Raw genomic sequence first — 25,981 nt, 5'->3', positions numbered from 1 at the left:
GTTCACTCTGCCTACTTGTCTCCTCATTTTGTTAAATTCCTCAAGAAATGGACACAGACACACATCAAAGGTGACTAAGGCAGTGACATATAACCATGTGTCAATCATAGCTCATGAGAAATCCACAGCCTGGATGCATGACAGGGAAATTGCTTCAGCACTGGGGCATCACTGAAGCTTTCTGACTGAAGCTGCCCGTTGCATAGCAGTGGCCTGCATCACTCAGTAAGTGAACCAGCCCAGCAGCTTTACTTGCTTTATGCATCTTAAGACTGCCCAGCATACAAATAACTGTCTACTGCCTGAATGACAAGGACCTTCACAAAGAAATAAATAAAAATGCAAATGTCAGTTTCAGTATACAGAAGTATCCACAGCACCACAGCAAGTGGAAAATGGACAAACAGCATCTGTCAGCTGTAGTGAATGTTAAATCACAGACAAAAAAAAAAAGCCCTGAATGCAGCAAGTTGTCTTTGGGCAAGGCACAAGTTCCTGCTACAGTTGTGCTGGGACAAGGGTGCAAGTGATTTGTACAAAGGCAAGTAGGATTCTGGTTTCTGGGTGCGGAGCTTAGGCCTCCTGCTGCTTCCTTTGTAGCATATGGGATACATCTAGCCTCTGTGAAAAGCTGGACTTCTTCCTACATATCCCTCCACAAGCTTCACCAGTGCATCCATTTTCTCCAAATAAGAGTTAGTAAAGAGTTCAAAGAAAAATGGTCTCATTCTCTAATCACATCATACTATCCAGAATCAAACACTGGCAATAAGTACTAAGAACCTGGTAATAATTAAGGGTATATTAACATCATTTCTGCTATTTCAGTGAAACACATACTACCTTAATCCATGATCCATTTTGAATTGTGAGGAACAACAGAAAAAGTGTGGAAAGTAGTTTTCCACATTTCTGGAGATTCTGTGCTTTTGGAGGTGGGTCACTGTCATTTCTAAGTAGCATGGCACAACTCCGTAGCTATGCTCATGTACAGTAATATCTGAACTGGATTTTAAAGCATCTCCACAATATGAAATCATGCTTTGTAGTAGCAACCCCATTTCAGCTGTAGTTGTGGTGTGATTTTTCTTTGCACCATGAGCTGAAGTAACTTTGCTGCTAGCACCTTTATATATAGAACTTGAAGCACTTCTGCTTGGCGTCCCAAGCTGAGTATAAACTGTCATTTGTACTTGAGTTTTTCCATGCCATCTCACAACAAGGAGCCTGCACTTAAGCCTAAGGTAAGATTTTGAGGACACCTTTAAGACTTTTGTTCAAGGTTTGGAAAACCTAGATCGAGGTCTTTGCTCTGCCAGAGATTTTGTATGAGCCTACCAACACTCTTTTACTGCTTCTTTAATATAGGTAGAGTAAGATCAGAGAACAACTTTATTCACTAGTCTTCTAATTCTCCATATCATTTTAAAGAAGATCCTTGGCAAGTTTTGCCAGCTGCATGTTTATGGGCATATGCCAGGGACTATTAATAATAAGCAGAATGGATTAGTCCAAATCCATTATAGTCTTTTCTACCCTGTGCAGTCCTACAATATTAATCCAAAAAGTTTTATGTGCCTCTTTGTGCTTTCATGAATGCAATACATATTCATTTTATACTACTCTGAGGGGCTACTGTGTGGCTTCACACTGTTTCAGACACTTTGAAAAAACACACAAAACCAGTCATTAAATCTTATGTTCATAAGGTCACCAAGACCTATAAGACACACAAAACTAGATTCACTATAGTGCTGACATGGCCTTCCCACCATGCACTCTCAGACAGAAAACAGTCCTTGATACTGACCTGCTTAGAAATGTAGATCTAGCTTGGGTTTAAAGCAAGAAAAATGAATGAAGTAATATATAGATTTAAGAGTAAAGAGAAAAGAATGGTCTGAATGATCGAAAAAGGGGTATTTCATTAAACATATTTTTTGTGCACAATTCTGTAACAGAAATTGCCACAGTGAAAACAATTCTGTTTATTCACATTTATAAAGATAAAAGCAGTTTTCAAGGAGACAAAAAGCAGAGGATATCTTACAGATATCAAAGTATATCACCAGGGCAAAAAAAATATTTAAATTTGGAATGTGATCTCCAGAAGTCGTGTTATTTTTATAATTTAATATTCCTTGACATGAACAATTTTTTTTTTATTCAATATCTATATGCAGAATATAATTTGTATATAGAAGTGACTCTACCTTTTAAGAATAGTTCTTACAAGATATTTAAGGAAACAAACAGCTGAGGAGGCTGTGGAGTCTCTGTCCTTGGAGATATTCAACACCTGACTGGACACAGTTCTCAGCAATCTGTTGTAGGATACCTTGTTTGAGCACTGGGGTCGTACTCAAGGCGTGCCTGCCAGTCTCATTGATTTGGGGATTCTATGAAGTGTAGAAAACAAGATAAAAATATTTTCTCAGACAGTCACATTTGGTAGTTTTCATATGTATCTCTTTTAATAGGTTTAATATAGGGGAGGGTCGCTCTAGGAATAAAACTGATTGTTATGGGCTGAACAATTTGAAATTTGAAAGATGTTGATTTTTCTCAAAAAAGAGTCAGTGTTGCATGCTTCACTTCTAAGAATTACTTATTCCTACAGTGCCACCCATGAGATCACTTAAAGAAAAAAATACCAACCCAAAGAAGAAAAAATCCCCAGCCTACAAAAGTATTATATTTTGAGCAGAGACTGGTGTAATTGCTTTTTATACAATTGGGTCATGAATTTGCCAACATAGTTTGTTTGTAGGTTATTTCAAATTTATTAAATTTCTTTGCACGTATATAATAATTTAACCATTTAAAATAATGAAATAATAACAAAATCAGATCAATTTCTATTTGCAGTGAAAAGCAAACAGTAAAAGAGAAACAACAACAGATCTAATTTTGTTTTATTTGAAGCATATCCACATTCATGCCAGGAAGGTCTCCCAAAACGGAAATCTCTCTACTTTGGCAGTCATAAAAATGAATGAAAAATTAATTAATCCAAAGATGCTAAGATTTTGGGACTGAAAGACAAAAAGTATAAAGCATTTTCAGTGACCCAAAAATTTTAACTGCAAGTGACATAAGCTAGATCTGTTTGTGCTGGTGGTCATCTGGTAAGGGGCAGCACCAATGTGAGCTGCTGTGTATATCACAGCATAGTAAAATTTACTGTAAAAAAGTTTTTAGTCTACTTTATCATTCCAAAATCATAATTTGGTTTAATTCTTCAGAAGGATATTGCACTCATCAATATGAAAAGACATCTCATTATTTTGAAGTAATTGCTGTTTCTAAGAGAGCTGGGAGGAAACTTTCTCCTATCTTTGGATACGTGTATAATTGAGACCATGATATCCTAACTCAGATCTATCCCAAGGAAGAGTGCTGCCACCTGTGGCTGTCTCAGAAATACTAACAGGAACAACATATGTTGTATGAAATGTATTTTACTGTATGTGGAGAAAGAAGTCACATTTTAATGCAATGTTTTTTATTTCCCTTTGGTTTACTCTGCTTTTCTTATAAATGCATTCCCAGATTTTTTTCCCACTTTTTCTTAGAACTTAGTCCTAATGGACAAGACAAAACCCAGCATTTGCTTTTAATGTCTTCAGTATGGGAACTTCAAGATCTGGGCTCTTCACGCAAAATAATGAGTTGTTTCAACATTACAACTGCAAAACTGGAGTTCAGTTTTCCAGAAGGTCCAGAACGGGGTTGAACAAAGGTTGGTCCATGTAGTACTCAGCAAGACCTTTCTTTTGAGAATGAATTTTCTATTGATATATCTTGCCTTCCAAAAATGCTGTAATTTGGTCAGAAATATTCACTTCTACATTTTGACATGGGTAACTCTTAGTCTTAAAAATACCAGTATTTAAAAAGAATGCTTAAATAATGTAGTAAAGATAAGGGCTGGCGACCGGAAGATCACGTGCTGTACGGAAAGAGTTAAGGGTCGACCCTCCCTTGTCTCCGCCCCTTATAACATGACACACCTACTGCTGGGGGTATAAAGCCCGGGTCGGCTGGAGATCTGGTGGGATAACTTTGATGTGTAGTGTTTGCTACACAGTGGTGACCCCGACGTGATCAGGCAACAGCGATGGAGCTCGCGGAACTCATAAAGGTACTAAAGTCGGTAACGACAAGGGTGCTTAAGAGGGGGTTTGCGGCAAGGCGGCGCCGACCTGCTGCACGTGGTGTGCTGATGGGGCAGGAATCTCCTGGGAACGAAAAGCCAACAAGTTTAGTTTCGGAGGGGACCCAGGCTGGCTGGGAAGGAGTGGCCTGTGGGACACAGACGGAACCGTTGTTACTGGGGGCTGAGCCAACGGAGGAAGGGGAGGTGCAAGGAGACTATGGCGCAGCGGGAACAAAGGAGTCGGGAAAGGTGTTCCCGATACAAGTGGGGAGTTTAGAGCGGCCGCCCACGGAACCTTCGGCACCTCCTGCACCGGCGGATCTGCCACTTCCTCAATACCCCTGGGGCGAGTTGCAACAATGTGTGGAAAGGGAGCTGACTGATAGGTTGCTGGATTGGGTCCCGGGGGCTGATGTGGGATCCCAGCAGTATCGTGAACTACGTGAAGGAAGATGGCGGGAAGGAGAAAAAGAAGGCAAAACACCTGAGGATGCCCCATTGTATCCCAGTGATCGACGAGTGCTGGACACACAGAGAGCGGAGCGCAGGACATCGAGGGGGGGTGGTAGGGCTCCCCCGGCACTGTCAGTGATACCTGAGCCACCAGAGGGAACCCCTATCCCTAGGGCAATGAGAAATCAAACTGGTATTCCCTCACAGTGGAGGGAGCCTGTACACGATTACCCCATGAGCTCTGATAGCAGTGAGGGCGAAGGGGGTGACGAGGGATCCTTCATTGTTGCTCATCCGCCCCCGCTTCCAAGACGGACTAACGAGGTTTCAAGGGAACTCGAGGCATTGATCAGCCGATTGAGAGGGGTGGTGGCAAATGCGGAAAGTCTTATGCCAGGGGGAATGCCGAAAGAGAGGGCAAATGGGACGGATTGGCAGATGATTGCAAAAAATTGTGTCTTGGAAGGAGTGCGATTCCAGGCCCCTCCGATTCAAGCATTTCCTATCCGAGCAGCCCCAGGTGGAGGATATGAGTGGCAACCGTTAGATGCAAAGTTGGTGAAAGAATTGGTCACAACGGTGAAAAGTCATGGATTAAATTCCCCAGAGACCCAAGTCCTATTAGACTGTGTTTTTGCAACGCCGCTTGCACCTTTTGATATCATTCAGTTGATGCGGGCCGTATTGACCCCCTCGATGATGGTATTGTTTAGGGAGGAGTGGAGGAATCGGTGCACCCAAGTTGTTATTGAGGCGCAACAGGCCAACCATCCCATGGCAGGAGTGACTTTAGAGCAGCTGATGGGTGAAGGGCAGTTCGCAACTCCTCAGGCACAGGCTCAGCGAATGCGGGGGCGCGATTTTGCTGCATCTTCGAAAGCTGCCCAGGAAGCAATACGCATCATCGCAGCTCTTGATAAAAGGGAGCCTCCATGGGTCCAAATACGGCAATCGTTAAGTGAGCCCTTCACAAAGTTTTTAGACCGGCTGCAAGCGGCGCTCCAGGTTGCTCGACTTCCTGAGCAGGCTAAGGAGGCAATATTGCTTGACTGTGCACGTACGCAAGCAAACCCACAAACTGCAGTGTTGCTAAGACAGTTACCCATAGGGACCACGCTTTCACAGATGATTCGTTATGTGCTGGAACAGGAACAGGCGCAAAGTATGCAACCGGTAGTGGCCGCAGTCCATGCGGCCTGCCGCGGCGCACGACTTATGTGCCATAGGTGTGGGGGGCAAGGACACATGGCGCGACAATGCCCTTCAAAAATAAACACCCCCGGAACAGGGGAAGGAGAGAGAGACCTACGATGCTGGCGCTGTGGGCGACTAGGCCACAGAGCTCGACAGTGCAAATCGGGGAGTCAGCAAAGGAGACCAGGCTGGGGAAACGAGAAGAGGGGATGGCTGAGGGCCGTGCCATCCCCACCTGCCCCAGTGATCAGCTCAACAGGCCCGACGACAGCAGCGCAATGTATGGCACAGGGAGTCTCTCCTTCCCCGGGACCAGCACAGTCGCCTGCGGTCCCAATGATGCAATATCCAACTCAGCTGCCTTGGGGAGATGGGAGTGCGCAATAGAGGAGGCTGGGGATAGAGTCTCGCCGTATGTGGCACTCACCCTAAACATGACCACACGACCAGAAGTAGATATTATAGTTACCCCATGGCTCCCAGCGTTGGGGGGAACACCACGCCTCGTGTTAAGAGCCCTTTTAGATACAGGAGCGGATGTTACAGTAATCCCATCACATCTATGGCCAGATGATTGGCCACTCGAACCGAGAGGTTCGCTGCAAGGCGTGGGAGGCATGCAGACCTCGCATCAAAGCAGGAACCCAATGCAAATTATGTTGAAGGATCCGGAATCTGGACAAGCTAGGGTAGCATGGTGTAACCCTGTCATTGCTGAGTTACCCATTGTCATCTTGGGACGATGTTGCTTGCAGAAGATGAATATAGTGCTGCGTACAAATTTATCATAATGGCCACTGCCTGTGTCCGCCCATTAAAACTCACCTGGTTGACAGATAAACCAGTGTGGGTAGAGCAGTGGCCATTGACAGAGGAAAAGAGGGCGGCTGTTCGACAATTGGTACAACGAGAACTTGACGCAGGACACATCGAACCCTCTACAAGTCCCTGGAACACCCCCATTTTCGTGATAAAGAAAAAATCGGGAGCGTGGCGACTGCTACATGATCTACGCGCAGTTAATGCATGTATACAAGACATGGGTCCGCTACAAGCGGGCCTCCCTTCTCCGGCCATGATTCCACCTGACTATCAAATAGTGGTTATAGATATTAGAGATTGCTTTTTTAGTGTTCCCTTGCATGAAGAAGATAGAGTACGCTTTGCCTTTACTGTTCCTGAGCCTAACAATCAACACCCGTGCGCCAGATATCAATGGAAGGTGTTACCCCAGGGCATGAAAAACTCACCAGTCTTGTGTCAAATTGCTGTAGCTGCTGCGATACGCCCTATTCGAGAAAATTTCCCTACGGTCATCATTTTCCATTACATGGATGACGTGTTACTGGCGTCCAACCAAGAGGAGTTACTGGAAAAGGCACGCGTGCAGCTGATAGTCAGTTTGGAGCGACATGGGTTACACATTGAGCCTCGAAAAACACAGGTAGGGCGTGCAGTAAAGTATTTAGGTACTCAACTGAGGCCACGAAGCGTGACAGCACAATCATTTGAAATTCGGACTACAGTGACAACACTCCATGAGGCACAAAAATTAATTGGACAACTATTGTGGCTTAGAAACTTTATTCCAATATCTGAGGCAGAAATGACTACCTTATATCAACTCCTGAAAGGAGGAGATTCGCGCCTAGCTCCAAGGACTCTTTCAAGAAACCATCAGGAGATTCTTAGGACAATTATGGAGCGAGCCCAGCATTGGGGTCTCGCTCGATTTACACCTGAACAACCAGTCACTGCCCTGATTTACATGACCGATACCGCTGGCCATGGTTTACTAATTCAAAATAATGGTGAAAAAGGCTGGCCTTTTGCTTGGTTGTATCAAGGCAAACCAAAGACGGCTTTAATTTCTTGGCCAACATTATTATCCCAGCTTATTCTCCGCTGTCGGAGGCAAACTCAACACTTAACAGGGAAGGACCCGGAGGTCATCGCATTGCCCTGTTCTTTGGCACAGTGGGAGTTGGTACTTCCACAAGTGGGGCTCCTGCAAGCGGCGATAGCTGAATTTACGGGTCGTATTGAAGGTCTAAGACCACACCCCTGTGGGGAGATAATCCAGGTACTCCATTTTTTGCCAGCTAGTGCCATAGTTGAACAACCCACCGGAGGCCGCACGGTTTTTACCGACGCGTCATCGATTACTGGGAAAGCTGTCGTTACATGGCAGGAGGATGGTCAGTGGACCCACATTAGTTATCAAGATCAAGGGCAATCCGTGCAGTATCTTGAGGCCAAGGCGGTATGGATGGCTCTCACTCAATGGCCCGAAGAGGCCTTGGATCTAATCACAGACTCTTGCTATGTATATAAGTTACTGAAGAAGTGCCGATGGGCACTTGGGGCAACGTCAGAGATTGCCGGAATGTTGCTCACCGCACTGCAAATGAGAACCGCTCCTGTCTGTCCTATCCATGTTAATAGTCATAGTTCCATACCGAGTTTTCTTTCTGCTGGGAATGAAATAGCGGACAGCTTAGCAAAGAGCGTACTGGCGGTTGAAGAAACTTCTAACCTAAGGCGAGCTTTCCGCCTGCATGAGCTCCTCCACTGTGGAGCTCGCGGTTTAGCTAGGCTCGCTGGCATTACATTGCAAGATGCTCGCTCTGTGATTGCTGCTTGTCCTGTGTGTTCCAAAGGTCCCCTCTGGGAGGCAGGGGTAAACCCTCGAGGGTTGCAGCCCAACCAAATATGGCAGTCTGATGTTACGATTTATGAACCCTTTAATCCACGTAAGTATCTGCATGTCACAGTTGATACCTGCAGTGGAGTTATTTTAGCGACTATGCATGCTAAACAAAATGCTCTCTCAGTTATTTTACATTGGCAGGACTGTATGGCGCAACTTGGCATCCCACAAAAAATTAAAACAGATAATGGAGCGGCATATGTCAGCAAGAAGACAAAGGACTTTTGCGCGCGCTGGGATATTCAGTTGAGTCATGGCATTCCCTATAACAGTACGGGCCAAAGCATTGTAGAACGCGCGCACCGCACATTAAAAGAGTTACTCGACCGACTTAGGGAGGGGGAAAAGATAAGCCCAGGAACAGGGGTTCCCCCTCCCCTTGACCCTCCCTTATTTCGGGCACAGCGTCTGTTGACGACGGCACTAATTACCTTAAATCATACCATTCGAGGGAACACCTATAAAACCCAGACTGCAACCCAGGCACATTTCCGGCTTGATGAGAACGAAGGGCCTTACCCTTTGGTTCAAGTACGGGACCTGCAAACCCGTGAATGGGGGGGCCCTTATTCCCTCCGTTGCTTGGGACGTGGGTATGCGTGTGTGCAAACCGAGAAAGGGACGCTAGAATGGGTACCCAGTCGAAATATTCGACCGTATAGACATTAATCAATCTATTGAGTCTTATCTTGACAGGTTACCATTTCCCTATGCATCCTGATGGTGTGGGGGAGTAATGAGGGAGCCGCGACGAACTACTGGCTGGACTGGGCAAAATCTATGAACGTAACGGATGCGTGTCTGTATAAGTCTTACCATATATCGATTATTTTACACGCAGCTTCCCCAGCAAGATCCAGAACTACTGGAGCTAAGGGAGGGGGAAATGTAGTAAAGATAAGGGCTGGTGACCGGAAGATCACGTGCTGTACGGAAAGAGTTAAGGGTCGACCCTCCCTTGTCTCCGCCCCTTATAACATGACACACCTACTGCTGGGGGTATAAAGCCCGGGTCGGCTGGAGATCTAGTGGGATAACCTTGATGTGTAGTGTTTGCTACAAAATAAGATCATGCAACACTTGAAATCAGACAGAGGGGATTACTTCAGGAAAAGAAAAGCCTCAAGGAGGACTAAGAATCATGAAGAAGGGTAGAAAAGGACACTTATTTATTATGCTCACTATCTCCCTTGTGTAACCTGAACTATTGAATACTATAGCAGTCCTCATTTTTTACACTATTCATAAAAACACAGTAACTGCCTGTTACACATGTTAATGTCACAGGCCACTTACTTCTTTTGCATCCCAAATCAGAGGGCATTATTTTTCCTCTTGCAGTGGAAAACTCAAATTTCTTTCAACTGTAGTAGCAAGATCAAAGAGATTTTATCATAACTCTGGAGATATTAGGTTTAAGCATCTGCACTGACACATCTGAATAAGAATTGCATCATGTTGGCCTTTTCTTGGAATGGTTTTGAAGACCAAAGGGCTCTTGTACAAATGTCCACAGGAAACAAAAAGACTGAAGATAAAGGCAAACCCATTATTCTTATTCTAATGAATATTTTGAAATATCTTCTTTTTCAGATTAGATTATTTTAAAGGGAATTAAAGCTAGAGCTCTATGGTATATATAATAAGAGATTATTTGTGTGTTTGTTCTTGTGAGCATGAAACAAGCACATTCTTGCTAGAAACCTGAACAAAACTCTTGCTTACAAAGATCATTCTTCAAGACCACACTTGAAAGGAGAACCTCTTTTCTTTGGAAAAATGAAAACCGCAATTGAACACTTTTTAATACACTTTTGGTTTTTTTGAACTCTGCTGAATTTTTATGATGAAAGTTAGGGATTTGAGGACAAGAAACGGTAAATCATAACTTTAAGTAAACTGTGATGTGCAGCCATGAATTCAATGCATTTATATGAATGAATGTAAACTAAAGTGAAAGAGAATGACAGCAGCTGAAGAGCTGAAGGAACAGGGTAATTCACAGAGGGAATCTGAGCAGGGGAGCAAGGACAGTTGGGAAATGAGGCAGAAAGAACTGGAGTTATTCAAAGTAACCTGGGATCAAGTTGCAAGCATTGAATTAGCTAACAAAGAAGTACGGAACTGGGGCAAATTAGTCCAGTGGGTGGGGAAAAAGTTGTCATGCAGTAGGGCAAAGGGTTTTGTGTTTTGTCTGTATTGCAAAAGACAGTGGTAAGTAAGAAGAACTCACAAGGACTGTTTGCAGTAAAATATTACTGTTAAGAGAAAAATACAGTTAGGAAAAGTCTAATATTCCTAGAAAGTCTTAAAAAGTTTAAGCTTCAGAAAAACTCACCAACAAGAGTAGCAAAACCCTCATTTTTTTAATAAGATCTGAAGTTAGGTGAGTTAACCATGGTTTTGGAATTTGTCACAGAAGTTTTGCACTGCTTTAGCTCAAATGTCCTTCAGCAGATAAAGAACAGTGATAACAATAATAGCACTGTCATTTCACATCCAGACCTGCAAGTGTGATAACAGAAATTCAGCGAAAAAAAGGACTCACCTTATTAAGCTGTAGCATTTTCTATAAAGATTCAGATATATCAATTCTGCCTTTAATATTAGCTTGATCTAACTACGAACAGAAACGGAGCAGTGAGGAATTTCTAATTTTCATTATCAGCTTATCCTTTCCCACTTACAATAGATCATGCCTGGTAGTTGGAGAGAAGCAAGATATGCAAGTTCTGTAACTAGTGTTGTCACAATCTGGGTGTAGGACCTTGGCAAATAGGCCATTTTTCCCCCTTTATCGCTGTTTGCCATGTTACATTTGGCCTGTTTGACTATTGCTGAAGCAAAAATGTTATTATCCACTCCATTTGCAAGTACAACTGCACAATATTTTGCACTGTCATATTATAACCTTTTCCTTTAACAGAAGTAAGTGGACCCTGACTTGGTCTGCTTGTTAGGACATCTTTTGCAATGACCTACAACCACTGCAATTTTTGAGTCACTTTTAGATTTCTCTGAAGCAACTGACATACCTTGCTTTGGAAATAACTGCACCAGCTACAGAAATTACCACTTTCAACTACTTATTACTGTGTATCTGCAGAGATTATTTATCCTAACTTCTGCCACTTGTAAATTTATCAGTTGATTCTGAACTACACTGGAGAGATAAACAGGGTTATTTTTAAAAAATCAGTGAAGGTAAATTAAACAATTAACTTTGCTTGATGTATATTGGGAAACACACATCAGACCTGAGGTTTTGGTGTTTGCCATCCAGTGAAAAAACATAAGCCTGTTAAGGTGGTACAGTTGTCAGATAGTATAGCCAGATTAGGAAAATGACATCTGCTGTAATGGTTGTTGGTTTGATCCTATAAATTACACTGATCTTTCCTTATCCTCTTTAGGGTAGCCTATTGAAGGGTAGATACTTAGGCTGTTTTCAGTCTCAAGACACAAAGCATATGCTAAATGGTGGCCACTGAATCAGACTGGCTCAAGTAAACATTTTTTTTGTGAGTACAATGCACTATGACTATTACCCTGCAGCTGAAATAAAAATGACGACAACTCAAAAACTGTACTGCAATGGAAACAGGTGTAATGTCTTTATTAGAAATTCAGGAATATCTGCGTCAATAAGTACATTCCCCTCAAAGGTTTTGAAAACATTATATTTATCTAATGTAAGTTAATTTAAAACAGCATTAATCTAACCATGTTGAGACGACAGTATTTTGGACCCTTGTATTCTCCTTACATATTATAAGGAGAATAACCTTATTTCATGAGTCAGAAATGCCTCCTATTTCCTTTCACCTGCAGAAGATTTATTCATTATGAATAATTTATAGTGATATTTTATTATTCTCCTGGGGAAGACATGAGTCTTGCTTTTTGCCCTGTACATGATGGTGTTTTTAGCAATTCTCTGAGAGGGAGAAATCTAAAAGGAATCTGCTTTCTACTCCAAAAAGCTTCACACTCATCATTTGGTCACTCCACATCTCAAATAGGGGAACAGTGGAAATGCATCTAATATGGAAAGTCTTGGCTACAGAGAAATTAAAGGTTTTGTATTTATAAAGAGCCTTCCAGTTCTGTACAGTAACATTTATTCAAATACCTCTGGAATCTATATTTTTAAAGGAATAATCTGTGCATTGAACGTATAAGATATGCGAGGGAAAAAAAAAAAAGGAAATAATAGGAAATAGTATTCTGCAGATTTGAAATAGAACTTGAGCAGTTTCAACTGTTAGAGGTTGTCCTGTCCTACTCGGTGAGACAAGGGGAGGTTGTTTTGAAATCTCTGTCCCGCAACGAGGAGTAACGACAATTACCCAAAGGTTCAAAAAAATCTCATCAACTTCCACTTAACGATGACTGGCAACTGCGACAAGGATGTTATTATTGAACCGAGATTTGACAAGGATATATACGATTGTAACACCTGTTAGAGGCGCATACAAATACGATGTCTGGCCCTTATAATCAGGTAGAACGAGAAAAGAAGGAGAGGAAAGAAGAGGAAGGAAAGAGATTAAAAGTATGAGGTAGTGAGTAAAGTATCGCCACCCTAGGATCCCATGTCAGCAAGATGTGTCATGCAGGTAGGTCCTCAAGGTGGCAGGCGCTATGTGGCTCTTTTTAAAGTCACTTTCCCCGCCCTTAGGAGGTGGATTTACTGGCCATCACGAGCATGCACACTCTATGACAGGAATCTTCTGGAAATGAGTTGGTGGGTAACACCGGAGCATGCACATTTTGTGGTAAGAATTCTCTAGAAATGGGCCGGGGGGATAGTGGTATCAGAACATGCACACTGCCCAATTCGATGACCGATCATCGGCCCTGTCTGGTGCACAAATGCAGAAACAAAACATCATACAAAAGGGGAGACAGCTTTGGAGAAACACTATCCCACCTTCGTAGGATGTGGTCCTTCGTTCTCCCTCCTCCTTGTCCCACTCAGGCAAGGTGAGTGTTTAAGACATTTTGCAACGTCTCTGCAACCATGTGCTACACAGCTTTCATTTGTTTAGGACTCTGAAGTTTAGGGAATTTTTATAACTTCTTAGTAGGGGTTTTGGTTTGGGGGCTTTGGGGGGAATTTTTGATAAATTTAAGGGTAAATAAATAGTACAATTCCAGCAATTACAGTCTGATATATTCCATACCAGCTGGACTTGCCAAACACAGTCTTCTTGCAATCTCCCATGTCATTATTCCCACAAGAGAAGCAGAATGCCTCAACTTCTTGTGGCCTGTGCTTTCAAGTTGTCTGTGAGCAAACTGATCTGAGGTTTGTCCGTGAAATCAAATTCCTCTAAGCATAATCTAAAATAGTTACTTTTATGCTTTTACGAAAAGGAAAAAAATGGTCTTCTAACTGGAACAGTAAACATGGTATAGTGTAATAATATTCACCAAATTCAAGTTTTACTAGGGTATTAGAATCAATAATAGAAATACTTTAAATATCTGTGTATTTGGTATTGTTTTCTGAAAGGAAAACAGGTCAGTCTTGTTATTTGATCAAATCATCATGGCAGGCATGTAACTGGAGAATTGAATGAAGATCTTGGCCAACATATGAAATCTGGGTTACAGTGAGTATGGATGAGATGAAGTTTCTACCGTTTCCAGCCACAAAGAACTAGAAATCTTAAGTAGATTCAAGGTAATTATTCTGACCGAAAGTAAAAAAAAAATATTCAATTGCGGAATGGAGGAGTTTTAGCGATTCTGTTGTTGGGTTTTATATGGAATTGAAGACAAGAAAACTTCCTCAGATGAAATCAAGGAAGTTCAAAGCACTTCTGAAAAAATAAATGTGCACAGCTTAAGACTCAACATAATTCTTGTTCCCATAAACAGCAAACATTTTTTAATTAGAAAATAAACTTGGAGAGTTTCACAGATTTTAAGTCAAAGGAAGTGCTGTAAAGCAACAAGTCAGATAGACTTATTATGATTTCAAATATGTGGACTTACTGATCACTTCTTAAAGAAATTAAACAGATAATTTACATATGAACATAAAATTGAATAAAATTACACAATTAACAGCAAGAAAAATAGATCCATTTTAGTTTATGAAATGGTAAGTATTCTTTTGCTAGTGTTAACACTCACTTTTTAATTCAAGGTAATGTGTTGATTAGTGGAATAATTTAGATTTTTTGAAAATATGTTATATTGGTTGAAAAAGAAATTCATTTTTTGGATAGGCTGTCATTCTTCACACACACACAGAGAGATATTTATGGTTTATTCAAAGTAATAAAGTTATCCTGTAGGCATTCATTATTATCATCATAGGTTCAGGTACTGAAGTACTATGTTCAGCCATGATATCCATCACATTCACCCAGATGAAATGTTGGCAAAATTAAGAAGCAAACAGGGGAAAAATTCTTTCATTAAACTGTACAAAATTCCATTCAGCTTTCTTGTTGAAACATCAGTTCCAAGACAAATAAGTAAATGAGATGAATCATAGCTCTTTTCTTTGTTTTGTGGGGGTCAACAGTGGACCTAAAACAGGCTTCGCACCTGTGGAGCTGACTGTGTGCTGTTTTAGAAGCTGGGCTGTTCTGACTCATCAGGGAATGGAAGTAAAGTTTCAGGCATTAAAGAGCCTTTCCTAAGGCTTATTTCATTGCTAACTTGTCATACAAGTCAACCCCCAAAACAATTCCTATGGGCTTTTTCTAGATTTATTTGCTAACGAAAAGACACACCATTCTTCTTAATCTTCTTGTTTTTCCTTCACTTAACAGCCTTTCTAAGAGGCCAAAATAGTCAGAGATTGAATGGCCCCACCACTTGAAAGTAGTTCAGTTGTGAAAGCACAGTGTCCTGGTTTCAGCTGGGATACAGTTAGTTTCCTTCTTAGTAGCTGGTAGAGTGCTGTGTTTTGGATTTAGGATGAGAATAATGTTGATAATGCACTGACATTTTGGTTATTGCTGAGCAGAGTTTACACTAGTTAAGGACTTTTCTGCTTCTTGTGCTCTGCCAGGTGCATAAGAAGCTGGGAGGGAGCACAGCCAGGACAGCTGACCCAGACTGGCCAAAGGACATGACATCATGCTCAGTATATAAGCTGGGGGAAGAAGGAAGGGGGGGACATTTGGCCTGATGGCGTTTGTCTTCCCAAGTAACCGTTACGCGTGATGGAGCCCTGCTTTCCTGAGGATGCCTGAACACCTGCCTGCAGATGGAAAGTAGTGAATGAATTCTTTGCTTTGCTTTGCTTTGCTTTGCTTGCGCACATGGCTTTTGCTTTACCTATTAAACTGTCTTTATCTCAACCCATGAGTTTTCTCACTTTTACTCTTCCGATTCTCTCCCCCACCCCACCGGGGCAGAGTCAGCAAGCAGCTGTGTGGTGCTTAGTTGCTGGCTGGGTTTAAACCACGACAACAGGAATAGATTTCTTCCCCTTTTATAGGCACCTGCTGTTACTTGTAGCTGGGAGATAAGTGACAGTTAAAAAAGAGATATTCATAAATTATCCTTTTGAGTCTATTTTTGCATGAAGAAGAGAAAAGAAAGTTTTGCCACACATAAGATTATTTAGTGGAAGTCATGAGAGAAAGGAATAGCTTTCTTCCCTTCCATTCTGATTACCTAAAGGCTCGGATAGTTAGGATAACTTCATATGCTTATGCAAATTAAACCTTCTTTAGAGGTTCATTCACCACTAATTTTTCATTTGAAAAGCTTCTCAACACTCTGCTGAGCATAGTAATTGATAGCAGCAAAGTCTGATGATATAAGCTCAGTCTTTTAATTATTTCTGAGGGCAGAAGTTAGCAGATATGTGGATTTGTGAGTTTTTGTGCGTCTAACTTTTTTTATTTGAGCTTTTTCATCTTTAAATCATTTATGTTAGTGTAATTCCTGCTAAAAATAATGAAAAGGAAAAAAAAAAAAAAGATGTATGAGCTCTCCTAAACATATTATTTTCTCCTTTATCTTAAATGTTTAATGTTCCATTTCACATATGAAAATATCATGACAATGTCATGCAATATAATTTTTATATACATGGTCCTTTGCAGGTTGGTTATTTCTATAGTAAGAGTGGCTAGAATTACGTCGAGTGGGGTATGGTTATTTTTGCTATTTTAATATTTTTTTTAATATTTATACACTTTTCAGATTGCCAGGAGAAGGATTAAATAAAGAACTGTACTAGTTTTTGAATCGTCTTCTAAGAACTGATGTCAACATCTCACAATTATTATTGTGTCAGCCCAACAGAAAAAAATTGTATACTTTGATATTTAAACAACCCTGACACCAAAAAAAAAAAAAAAAAAGAAAAAGATAAATATTCAGGAATCACAGATATTACTATTGCTTTTCTGTAAAATCAGTCTTCCCAGCAGTTGTTTGTCTCTTGTGGCCAGAACAGGAGAGGGAAGAAAAATGCCTTCCTCAGTACTGCCCCATGCTTTTACTGATAATCCAAACATGTCCTCTACTGTGTGGAGAATGGACACAAACTGGCATGTGTTTTGACTGCATTTTGTGATGCGTTCTTCTGTCTCTGTATAGAAATACATGCCTTCTACTTAATCCTCCACAACAAATGAACCAATGGTATCTATGATATAGACGGATGATCAGTGGAAAGGAAGAAACCTCATTGACGGTGAAATGTTAGCTGCCTTTCATTTTTCACTATGGAAGATTTGCTTAAAATGTAAAATGAGAGTGTTACTGAGTAATTTAAGAAAGGATGCATATTTCTTTAACAAATATTTTCAACATGTAAAGGGAAATTCAATTTTCTTGAAAGCTATACAAAGGTGGGAACAAAGATAACTTTGTAAGCATCCCTGAACTATTTTTCTTCTCACATAAGAGGTTACATTCTAGTCCCAAGGTAAATGGTCTGATTTTACTGCAGTTGGGATAGATTTACACCAGTTTAACTGAGATAAGATCTCTCCATATGTGTTTATCTCAGTAAAAAATGTCCTTTTTTTTGTATTCATCCATCAAAACATTGATCTGCAGGAAAGAGTGTGCTATAAACTGGGGTAAGCAAACAGATCTCAACTTCTCTATCAGTCTTATTGCGCATCATAGCAATTACCCTTGCTGTCAAGAGAAATAAAGTTTGATATCCTTTGGGTTTAAATATATCAAATGTAATCCTCCAAAATATAATACAAGCTGCAGACTCTAAAAAACAGAATCCAGGCTGGAATTCTATTTGCAGCCACCAGTGGGATGTGTAGGCATCTGACTTGCAAGCTGGTCTTTCACAGGAAGCAATAAAATGGTATAAATACACCGCACATCTTTGCAGAAAGGTGGGTCTCAAGTTCTGTGTGAGAGAGTGCATACTCTTTTGCATAGTTTGGCCACATGCACAAAACAAGGAAGCGTGACCACCTGTTTGGTATTTTCCATGGCCAGGACTTGTGCAGCTGTTTATTAATGATGTCTTTTCCCCACAGTTAACTCCCTCACTGGTTTAGTTGCCTCCACCTACTGCAGGCTTTATTCTACAATAAAGATTTTGTGAATCTGAGTTGAAAGGCATATGCCATTGGAAAACTACTAAATATTTCCACATCCAACCTCTCTTCCTTACCTTGGAGCTGTCCTTTTCACCCAACAAAGACAACATAAATGATGACATAGGTCAGTTGGGGCAGTAGAAATGCAATTTCTTCAGCATTTTCTTTTATTTCCTTTCATTTTTATTTTACATGATTTTTTGAGTTTCAACATAAAAAAGAGAAGTGCTAAGTATTAAGATGGTGGTCAAAATAAAGCATATTGAAAGAAAAAGTGAACATCTTTTGCTAGTTACCAGGAGTTCTGGTCTTTTAATTTCCTGCTCTACAAGTGCAGATTCATTAGAGCTCTGTTTTCCAGCTCCTAAGTCAGGGGCCTACTTTAGTGGAGGCAAACAGCCCAAGCTAAGAACATCACACATTGGGGGTTGGTGGGAAGGTAGTGGCAGCAGTTCCAGGTCTAGAGAGGAGTGAGGAAAGGATTCAGCAATGTGCAAAACGTTGCCCTTATTCTTATTTGAAGCACATCCAGAGAAAGGCTGCAGACTTTCCACTGGTAGCACTTTCATTTGTTTTTCAGATCATTCAAACCAGTCTTCAAGAAAACGTCAAGTTGGCATGCAGCAGTGATAAGCCTTATAGTGATTTCTGCCACTAACTTACCACAGCAGTTTGGTTATGCCACTTAACTTCAGCATTTACACTAAATAGAAATAAACATATCCATCAAGCCTGGTGAGGTTTCTGAAGAATAATTTTTTTTTTTTTGGTCAATTTGTTAGAAATCCTACAGTGAAAATAAAAGAGCATAAGGTATGCTCTTTTAGCTCAAAAACCACTTGGGAAACTTCACAGGGTTCAAGTAGTGCTTTGTGTCTGTGCATAATTTCTTCACCACCTCTATTCTACTTCCCACTTCTACTAACAGCAAAGTAGAATGAAGAACAGCTTCCAAAGAAAAATGACAGATTTTATCTGAGGTGCTTAAATTATGCAGAATAAACAACAGAATATACAAAAAAGAAAAAAGAAAGCCAGCAAAGTAATGGGCAAATCTAAGCTCTGTTTAACTCAATGAAGTATTCATTCAGACCTTAACAATCTCATAAATATTATGTCTCCAGTTTGATGAAATACAAAATAATGCTGTGTTTAGGTTTTGAAGAAAATTACCTTTTCCTTTTAAACCATAATGCTAGCTGTGCTATGGTAGAAAAGTAGTTTACATATCTTTCCTCTCTTAGAGCAACTTAATAAGATCTTAGGCATTTAGACATGCATTTAATACAAAGTTAAGATTTCTGATTTCCAAAAGTGTTTTGTAATCATGATCACTGAAGTATTCATTAAGTTTATAAAAGCTTCTGATGGCTTATTATTGTTAAGGCATTAAAAAGTCGTTCTGCAAAGAAGCAGTTCTGAAATGGTACAGCAACATATAAAGAATACTGCATGGGCTAATAAGGATTTAGTGGAATTAGAAGAGGGAGCAAACTATTATTGCTGTCCAAATTCTAGTCTCCTACATGCTTTTTGATTGTATTGTTGTTGTTTCACTAACATATGGCTCAAATCTGCAGTAAATATGCTTATCATCTTGGTAAACATGGTGTTGATTAAGATCTTTAATTCAGTATATGTGTATATATATTGCTGGATCAGAATGGCATAATTAGGATCAAGATACTCTATTTTTTGATGGGTTTCAGATTGTGTTCATCCTGTTTCTAATGCATTTGTTTCAGTGCTAAATATAATTAGTATAATTTCCTCAAAAAATGAAAAGAAAAAACTCTCTGAAACACTGAGAGATCAAACTGGGGCACAAACATCTCAATTAACTTTTTTATTAGCTGCATGTCCTTTTTTTTCTTGATAATCTTAACTTGGATTTAGCACTCATTCCTTTCTTTTCCCCCAGGAAAAAAACTGAGCAGAGTTGTGGGAGGGAAAAGCAGAGTATATATCTGTACAACATGGACAGCAGAGAGCAAGACGTGGAACAGGAGTTTCAGCTCCCAGCATCAAGGCTTAGATGATGTATGAAAAATCAGCTTAACTTCGTGAAAAAATAAACCATTATTTCCCTTTTATATTCCTATACTGATTTTGGTTGGGATAGAGTTAATTTTCTTCATAGTAGCTCATATTGTGCTATGTTTTGGATTTGTGACTCCCTGCAGGGAATGAACGAACTGCTACGTGAGGCTTAGCTGCCTACCAGGGTTAAACCACAACAATTCCCAAAATAACACAGCAAATTCTTACTTTTTTCTTTCTTTTTTTCCTTTTTTTTTCTCTTTTGTTTCTTACTGTAAAGCCAAGGATAACTAGTTCAAAGGGGAAACCTTGCTGCAGTTAGTTATTGCTATCTTAGATATCAAATACCAAATGTGTAACTAGTGGCTAGTCTAGGAAAGGGGTGAAGAAAGCAGGCACCTCTCTTGCCTGCTAGGCATGCAGAATCTAAAAATGATTGCTAGACCCTTCTTCACTCAGCACAGCCAATCTATGCATTAAAACCAGAGCTCTATCTCCTCATTCAGGCTGGACCAGCAGTATTCAAATCAGTGAATACTGACCAGAGGTACATCCGAGCTCCAAATTTTGGAGGGATTTTGGACACAGAAACCCAGCAATATGTCCAGCAGGCTTGCAGTGATATTTCTCGATCTTTCTGATCTAGAGAGAGGGAACATTGTGCCGAGAAAGAAAGCTGGTGAATGGAGTTAAATGCAGTTAGTGGCCGGTCACAAGTGGTGGTCCCCAGGGCTCCATATTTGGGCCAGTCCTGTTTAATATCTTTATCAATCACCTGGATGAGGGGATCAAGTGCACTCTCAGTAAGTTTGCAGACGACACCAAGTTGGGTGGAAGTCTTGATCTGCTGAAGGGTAGGAAGGCCCTACAGAGGGACCCGGACAGGCTGGATCGATGGGCTGAGGCCAACTGTATGAGGTTCAACAATGCTAAGTGCCAGGTCCTGCACTTGGGTCACAATAACCCCATGTAACGCTGCAGGCTTGGGGAGGAGTGGCTGGAGAGCTGTCTGGCGGAAAAGAACCTGGGGCTGTTGGTCAACAGCCAGCTGAATATGAGCCAGCAGTGTGCCTAGGTGGTCCAGAAGGCCAATAGTATCCTGGCTTGTATCAGGAATAGTGTGGGCAGCAGGACTAGGGGACCAATCATCCCCCTGTACTGGGCACTGGTCAGGCCGCACCTCGAGTCCTGTGTTCAGTTTTGGGCCCCTCACTACAAGAAGGACATTGAGGTGCTGGAGCGTGTCCAAAGAAGGGCAAGGAAGCTGGTGAAGGGTCTAGAGCACAAGTCTTCTGAGGAGTGGCTGAGGGAACTGGGGTTGTTTAGCCCGGAGATAAGGAGGCTGAGGGGAGACCTTATAGCGCTCTACAACTACCTGAAAGGAGGTTGTAGCGAGGTGGATATTGGTCTCTTCTCCCAAGCAACAAGTGACAGGACAAGAGGAAATTGCCTAAAGTTGCACCAGGTGAGGTTTAGATTGGATGTTAGGAAAAATTTCTTCACCGAAAGGGTTGTCAAGCATTGGAAGAGGCTGCCCAGGGAAGTGGTTGAGTCCTCATCCCTGGCGGTATTTAAAAGATGTGTAGATGTGGTGCTTAGGGACATGGTTTAGTGGTGGACTTGGCAGTGTTAGGCTAACGGCTGGACTTGATGATCCTAAAGGTCTTTTCCAACCTAAATGATTCTATGATTCTGTGATACTGGTGCTTAGAATTGTTTCATTCCCTCTGAACTGAAGACCTGAAAAAAACAGGTTGGCGGAGACACATGCATGGCATAGTTTACCCTCTGTCCTATTTTTCTTATGGTGAAATTAATATTATGGTGTCACAAGTGCAGACAGACTTTGTTCTTAGATTTCAGAAGGAAAAGAGAACAGAGCTGAGCTATACTCTCCTAAAACCGTTGTCCTTTGTACACATAGCTCACTTCTCAGTTAAGTCCATACCAGCATCTAGTGATAGATGTGACTACGGTCACACAGTAGTGTCTGAGCCTCCCATAACACACCTTTCTTTTCGATAGGGCATACTGTCTTGAGCTCAGTCCCAGCTTAAGCATATGTTTCAACCACATTGAGCCAGGGGAATGTACCTCCTCGTTGGTGTAAGCAAAGAAAGCATGGTTCTGCTCACAAAAAGACTCATCTGGCATACATGAGTAAGGCTAGCCTCTATATTTCAACAGCAATGGGGTCATACTTGCTAGAGCAATTTCAACACAGCCTGGCAGCTGGCAAAGTAGCATTGATTAAATCTATTTGTTTCTTCTAGTTTGACTTAGTCTGCTGAAACTGTTTGGATTCTCCCAAAGTGAAAACTTACGAGTCATTATGGAAGTCTACCACGTGCAGTATTCACATTGCCTAAGCATGAGGTAACAATATTTGATCCATAACACTTTGTCTTGCAGTAAAATGGGACTTGCAAGTTTGGATAGGGCCTAGAAATTTGCTGGGTGCCTTATAAACACAGGATAAAGCTTAACTCTGCCTCTGAGTATATCCTGAGCAAATCATGCATGACTCTATTGACTGCAGAATTAAATATAGCATAACACAACAAAGATTTGCTGATTAAGCAATACCAAACAATTTTCAGGAAGTGCATTCACTATGAGTAAAACCTCAATAAGAACTGGGAAAGCTTTTTTCCCATGAGAAGAGCCAGGCAGCAGGCCAGGCCCAAGGTGGTGGTGCCAAGGTTTCCAGCCTCCATGGGATGAAGCCCTGAGCAACTTGGTTTAACCACACAGCTGAGCCTGCTCTAGGCAGTGGGTCAGACTAGAGACCTCCTGACTCCATGCTAGCCCAAATTGTCCCACGGTGTTACAGTCCTGCATGATTCTCTGGTTCTGTGAAGACCTGTTTGCCTCGTTATATCAAAGAAAAATCCTTTCCACATTAAATATATCAGGTTGCTTTCTTTATCAGTCAGTTCCCAACAGCATCAAAATGCAATCTCCATGAAATCCTGTCTGCAAAGGCTGATGTTGTACTTTTGCTTGCCTTGCTTGTCTCTGAACAAGGAAGAATCTAGCATGAGGCAAAGGTTTTGTAAATATTTGTATGTCATCCTGCTCTGACTGTCTGAGATTATTAGTTTAAATTCTGCTTTCTGTAGACATTTATGAAAACATTGCCTGAATACTCAAATTTTTATTATTGCTAATAATAAACTTGAAAAGGAGATTTGAGTGGGAGTGGTCACCACTGGAGTTAGTTGACATTTTTTACATTACTGTTTTCCACTGTTATACAAACAGTGACATGTTTTACGATATGAGAGCCTGGGTTTATTATCATCTGCATTTTACCTGCTAACTCTCAATGTCTAGCATTTCAGGTTTATTGTAACTTAAATTCCCCACTGGCTATTCTGGAATTCAAATTTACAGAACCTGACCTTTCCAAGAGGTTTCTTATATAAACCTTTATCTCTAACAATGCAAGTCTTTCTCCTTTGAACTCAGGATAGAAGGAGAAGAGAAATTTTATTGGCTTGAAGCTCCTCCAAAAGTATTCTTCACATAAAAGTATTTTAGAAACTTTAAATATCATTTTATGTATAATATTTATACTCCCAAGTATCAAACATCTCTCTCAAACTATAACACAATTTTTCATTACAGTGTCTTTTACAACGAAGTTACTCAAATGGCCCATATTGATCATCCTGTTTTAAAGCATATTAATATTATGGAAAGCAAGACATGGAATTATATTTTACAGAAAATTCTTTTAAGAGATCCTTCTACAAGAATTGCTTAGAAATTTTGTGGTGATAATATTTAATGGAAAGGTAATTTTGCAAATTTTAAATAATAAACAGAAGAAATATAAATTCTGAAAGACTTCATTTTCCATTTAACAAAAAATCTTAGCAGAACTAAAACATATTTTTTTATTCCAGTGTGACTCTGGTGTTGCTAGGATATCACAGCTTGAATATTCCAACTAATTTGATTCAACTGAATTACAAGTTTTAATCACTGAGTCACTGTGACAATAAACTTCATGTATATCTATAATAGTATACTGCATTTATTCCTGAATAGTTATGGACATCTCCAACTTTAAAAACGATTAGAAAAATGCTGTCCTATTTATCTCTGTATTTCCTCTTTGTGTCGTGGTGATAAGGTTGCCTTACAGAAGTTTTGGAAGGATGTAGCCATTAGCTAACTATTAATGTTTAAGAGTCAAGAGATTGGTAATGATTTTTGTAGGTCTGGATTTAGCTGTCTTGCAGATTTTGTGTTTGTGAAGTATTCTAAATCACTGAAAGATACCTAGATTATATCTTACTGGGATTTAAATCAAGATCTGAGAATGCCTTATTCATTTCCTTTGTAAAAGCACACAGTGTAGTGTTTCTTTATATTGATACTCCCTATGCATATATAGGAATAATGACCAAATTAATTTTATTTATCGTTCCTCTGCTTCCTATTTAAATCGCAGTATCTGTTTTGCTATTCTACCCTAAGAGAAGAAACAATTCCTTTCATTTTATGTACCTCTCTTCTCCTTTATATTGCAGCATTTGTGATCAACCACAGCTGCCTCATCACTTAGCAGAGGCCTGTGCTGCCGAAGGAGAATCCAATCCCTTAAGAGGGGAAATGGAGGGAGTGAACTGTTTCAAATAAACTGACAGCACAAGATCAGCTTACCCTGTTGTTTTCCTGCCTGTAAAAATTTTCATGGCCTTTTTTTCAGGAATCTTTTTGCTTTTGCTCTGTTGCTATTGCATATTTTGACAGAAAGCATTTGGATCACACATGGAAACAGTCTCTGTCACGTGGAAAGGTAAACCACTTGATGAAACCTTGGACTTTTTCAAAACACAGTCCGCCACTTAATGTGACAAAACCGCAACTCTGCAGCAGGACAATAAATACACTCCCAAGTTTGAATCAAGAAAGGTCTATGTGGCCTAGGAAAACACAGGTTTTAAACTGTCGGAGTGCCTTTACCTCTTTCCATCTATTGCTGCTCCTTGGGTGATTGAAAGCCTCACTGCCTGTCATCCAGTCCTTTCCATCCCTGAATAAAGAGTAGGAGCAAGAAAGACTTTGGAATGTAACTACAGAGACAGAGGACATTTTGTTAACAGAAAAAAATAGCTGAAACCATCAATTAAATAATTATCTGTGAATTATTTTCTCATCTGCAACCCAAAGCAATCTGTTCCTGCTGATAGTCCTGATGCCACTACATCTGTTAATCCAAGAACTGCAGCTTTGACATCTACCAGTGTCATTTATTAGTGATGGATTCTACTATGTTCCTCCTATAGACCCTTATTTATGATTTATTTCCAACACCAAGGACATAATTGGAAGAGAACCTGAACAGATTTGGTAGAATACTATGGGTTGGGCCTGTAATCAGTGAAAATGTTTTGGTACTGATACAATGAAATATTAAGCAGGTATTTGGTAGGCATCAGTAAAGCCTAGAAGAAATATAATTTGTATTCTGAGTTAGAGGTCTCATTTTCAAATTTATAACTTTTTAATATCATTTCATGCATGTCATTTGAGGTAAAATATATCCAGTAATACTTCTAAAATTTTTATAACAAGATTGCCACAGAATTAGTCAAAAAGAGACTTCCTATAGAAAACCTTGACTCTAAGTCGTTCTCAAAAACTTCCTTCCAAAAGAATTTAATTCACCGATGGCAAAACTTATCAGTATAAAATATATTGATTTATGAAAGCTTTCTGGAGTCTCAAAGGTACCCAGAAGTTCATAATCTCATGTTTTAATTCTTCTCTCTACTTTCAGCATTTTCAGCTGAGCTACACCTTTTACGATGAATCTGTTGCACCTATTTGCCTCACAGAAATGTTGAGGGAATTACAAAT

The sequence above is a fragment of the Nipponia nippon genome, unplaced genomic scaffold (assembly GCF_047370975.1).
Source record: "Nipponia nippon isolate SJK-2023a ecotype South Korea unplaced genomic scaffold, ASM4737097v1 scaffold_8, whole genome shotgun sequence".
NCBI lineage: Eukaryota > Metazoa > Chordata > Aves > Pelecaniformes > Threskiornithidae > Nipponia > Nipponia nippon.
Note: the sequence above shows the minus strand (reverse complement) of the source record.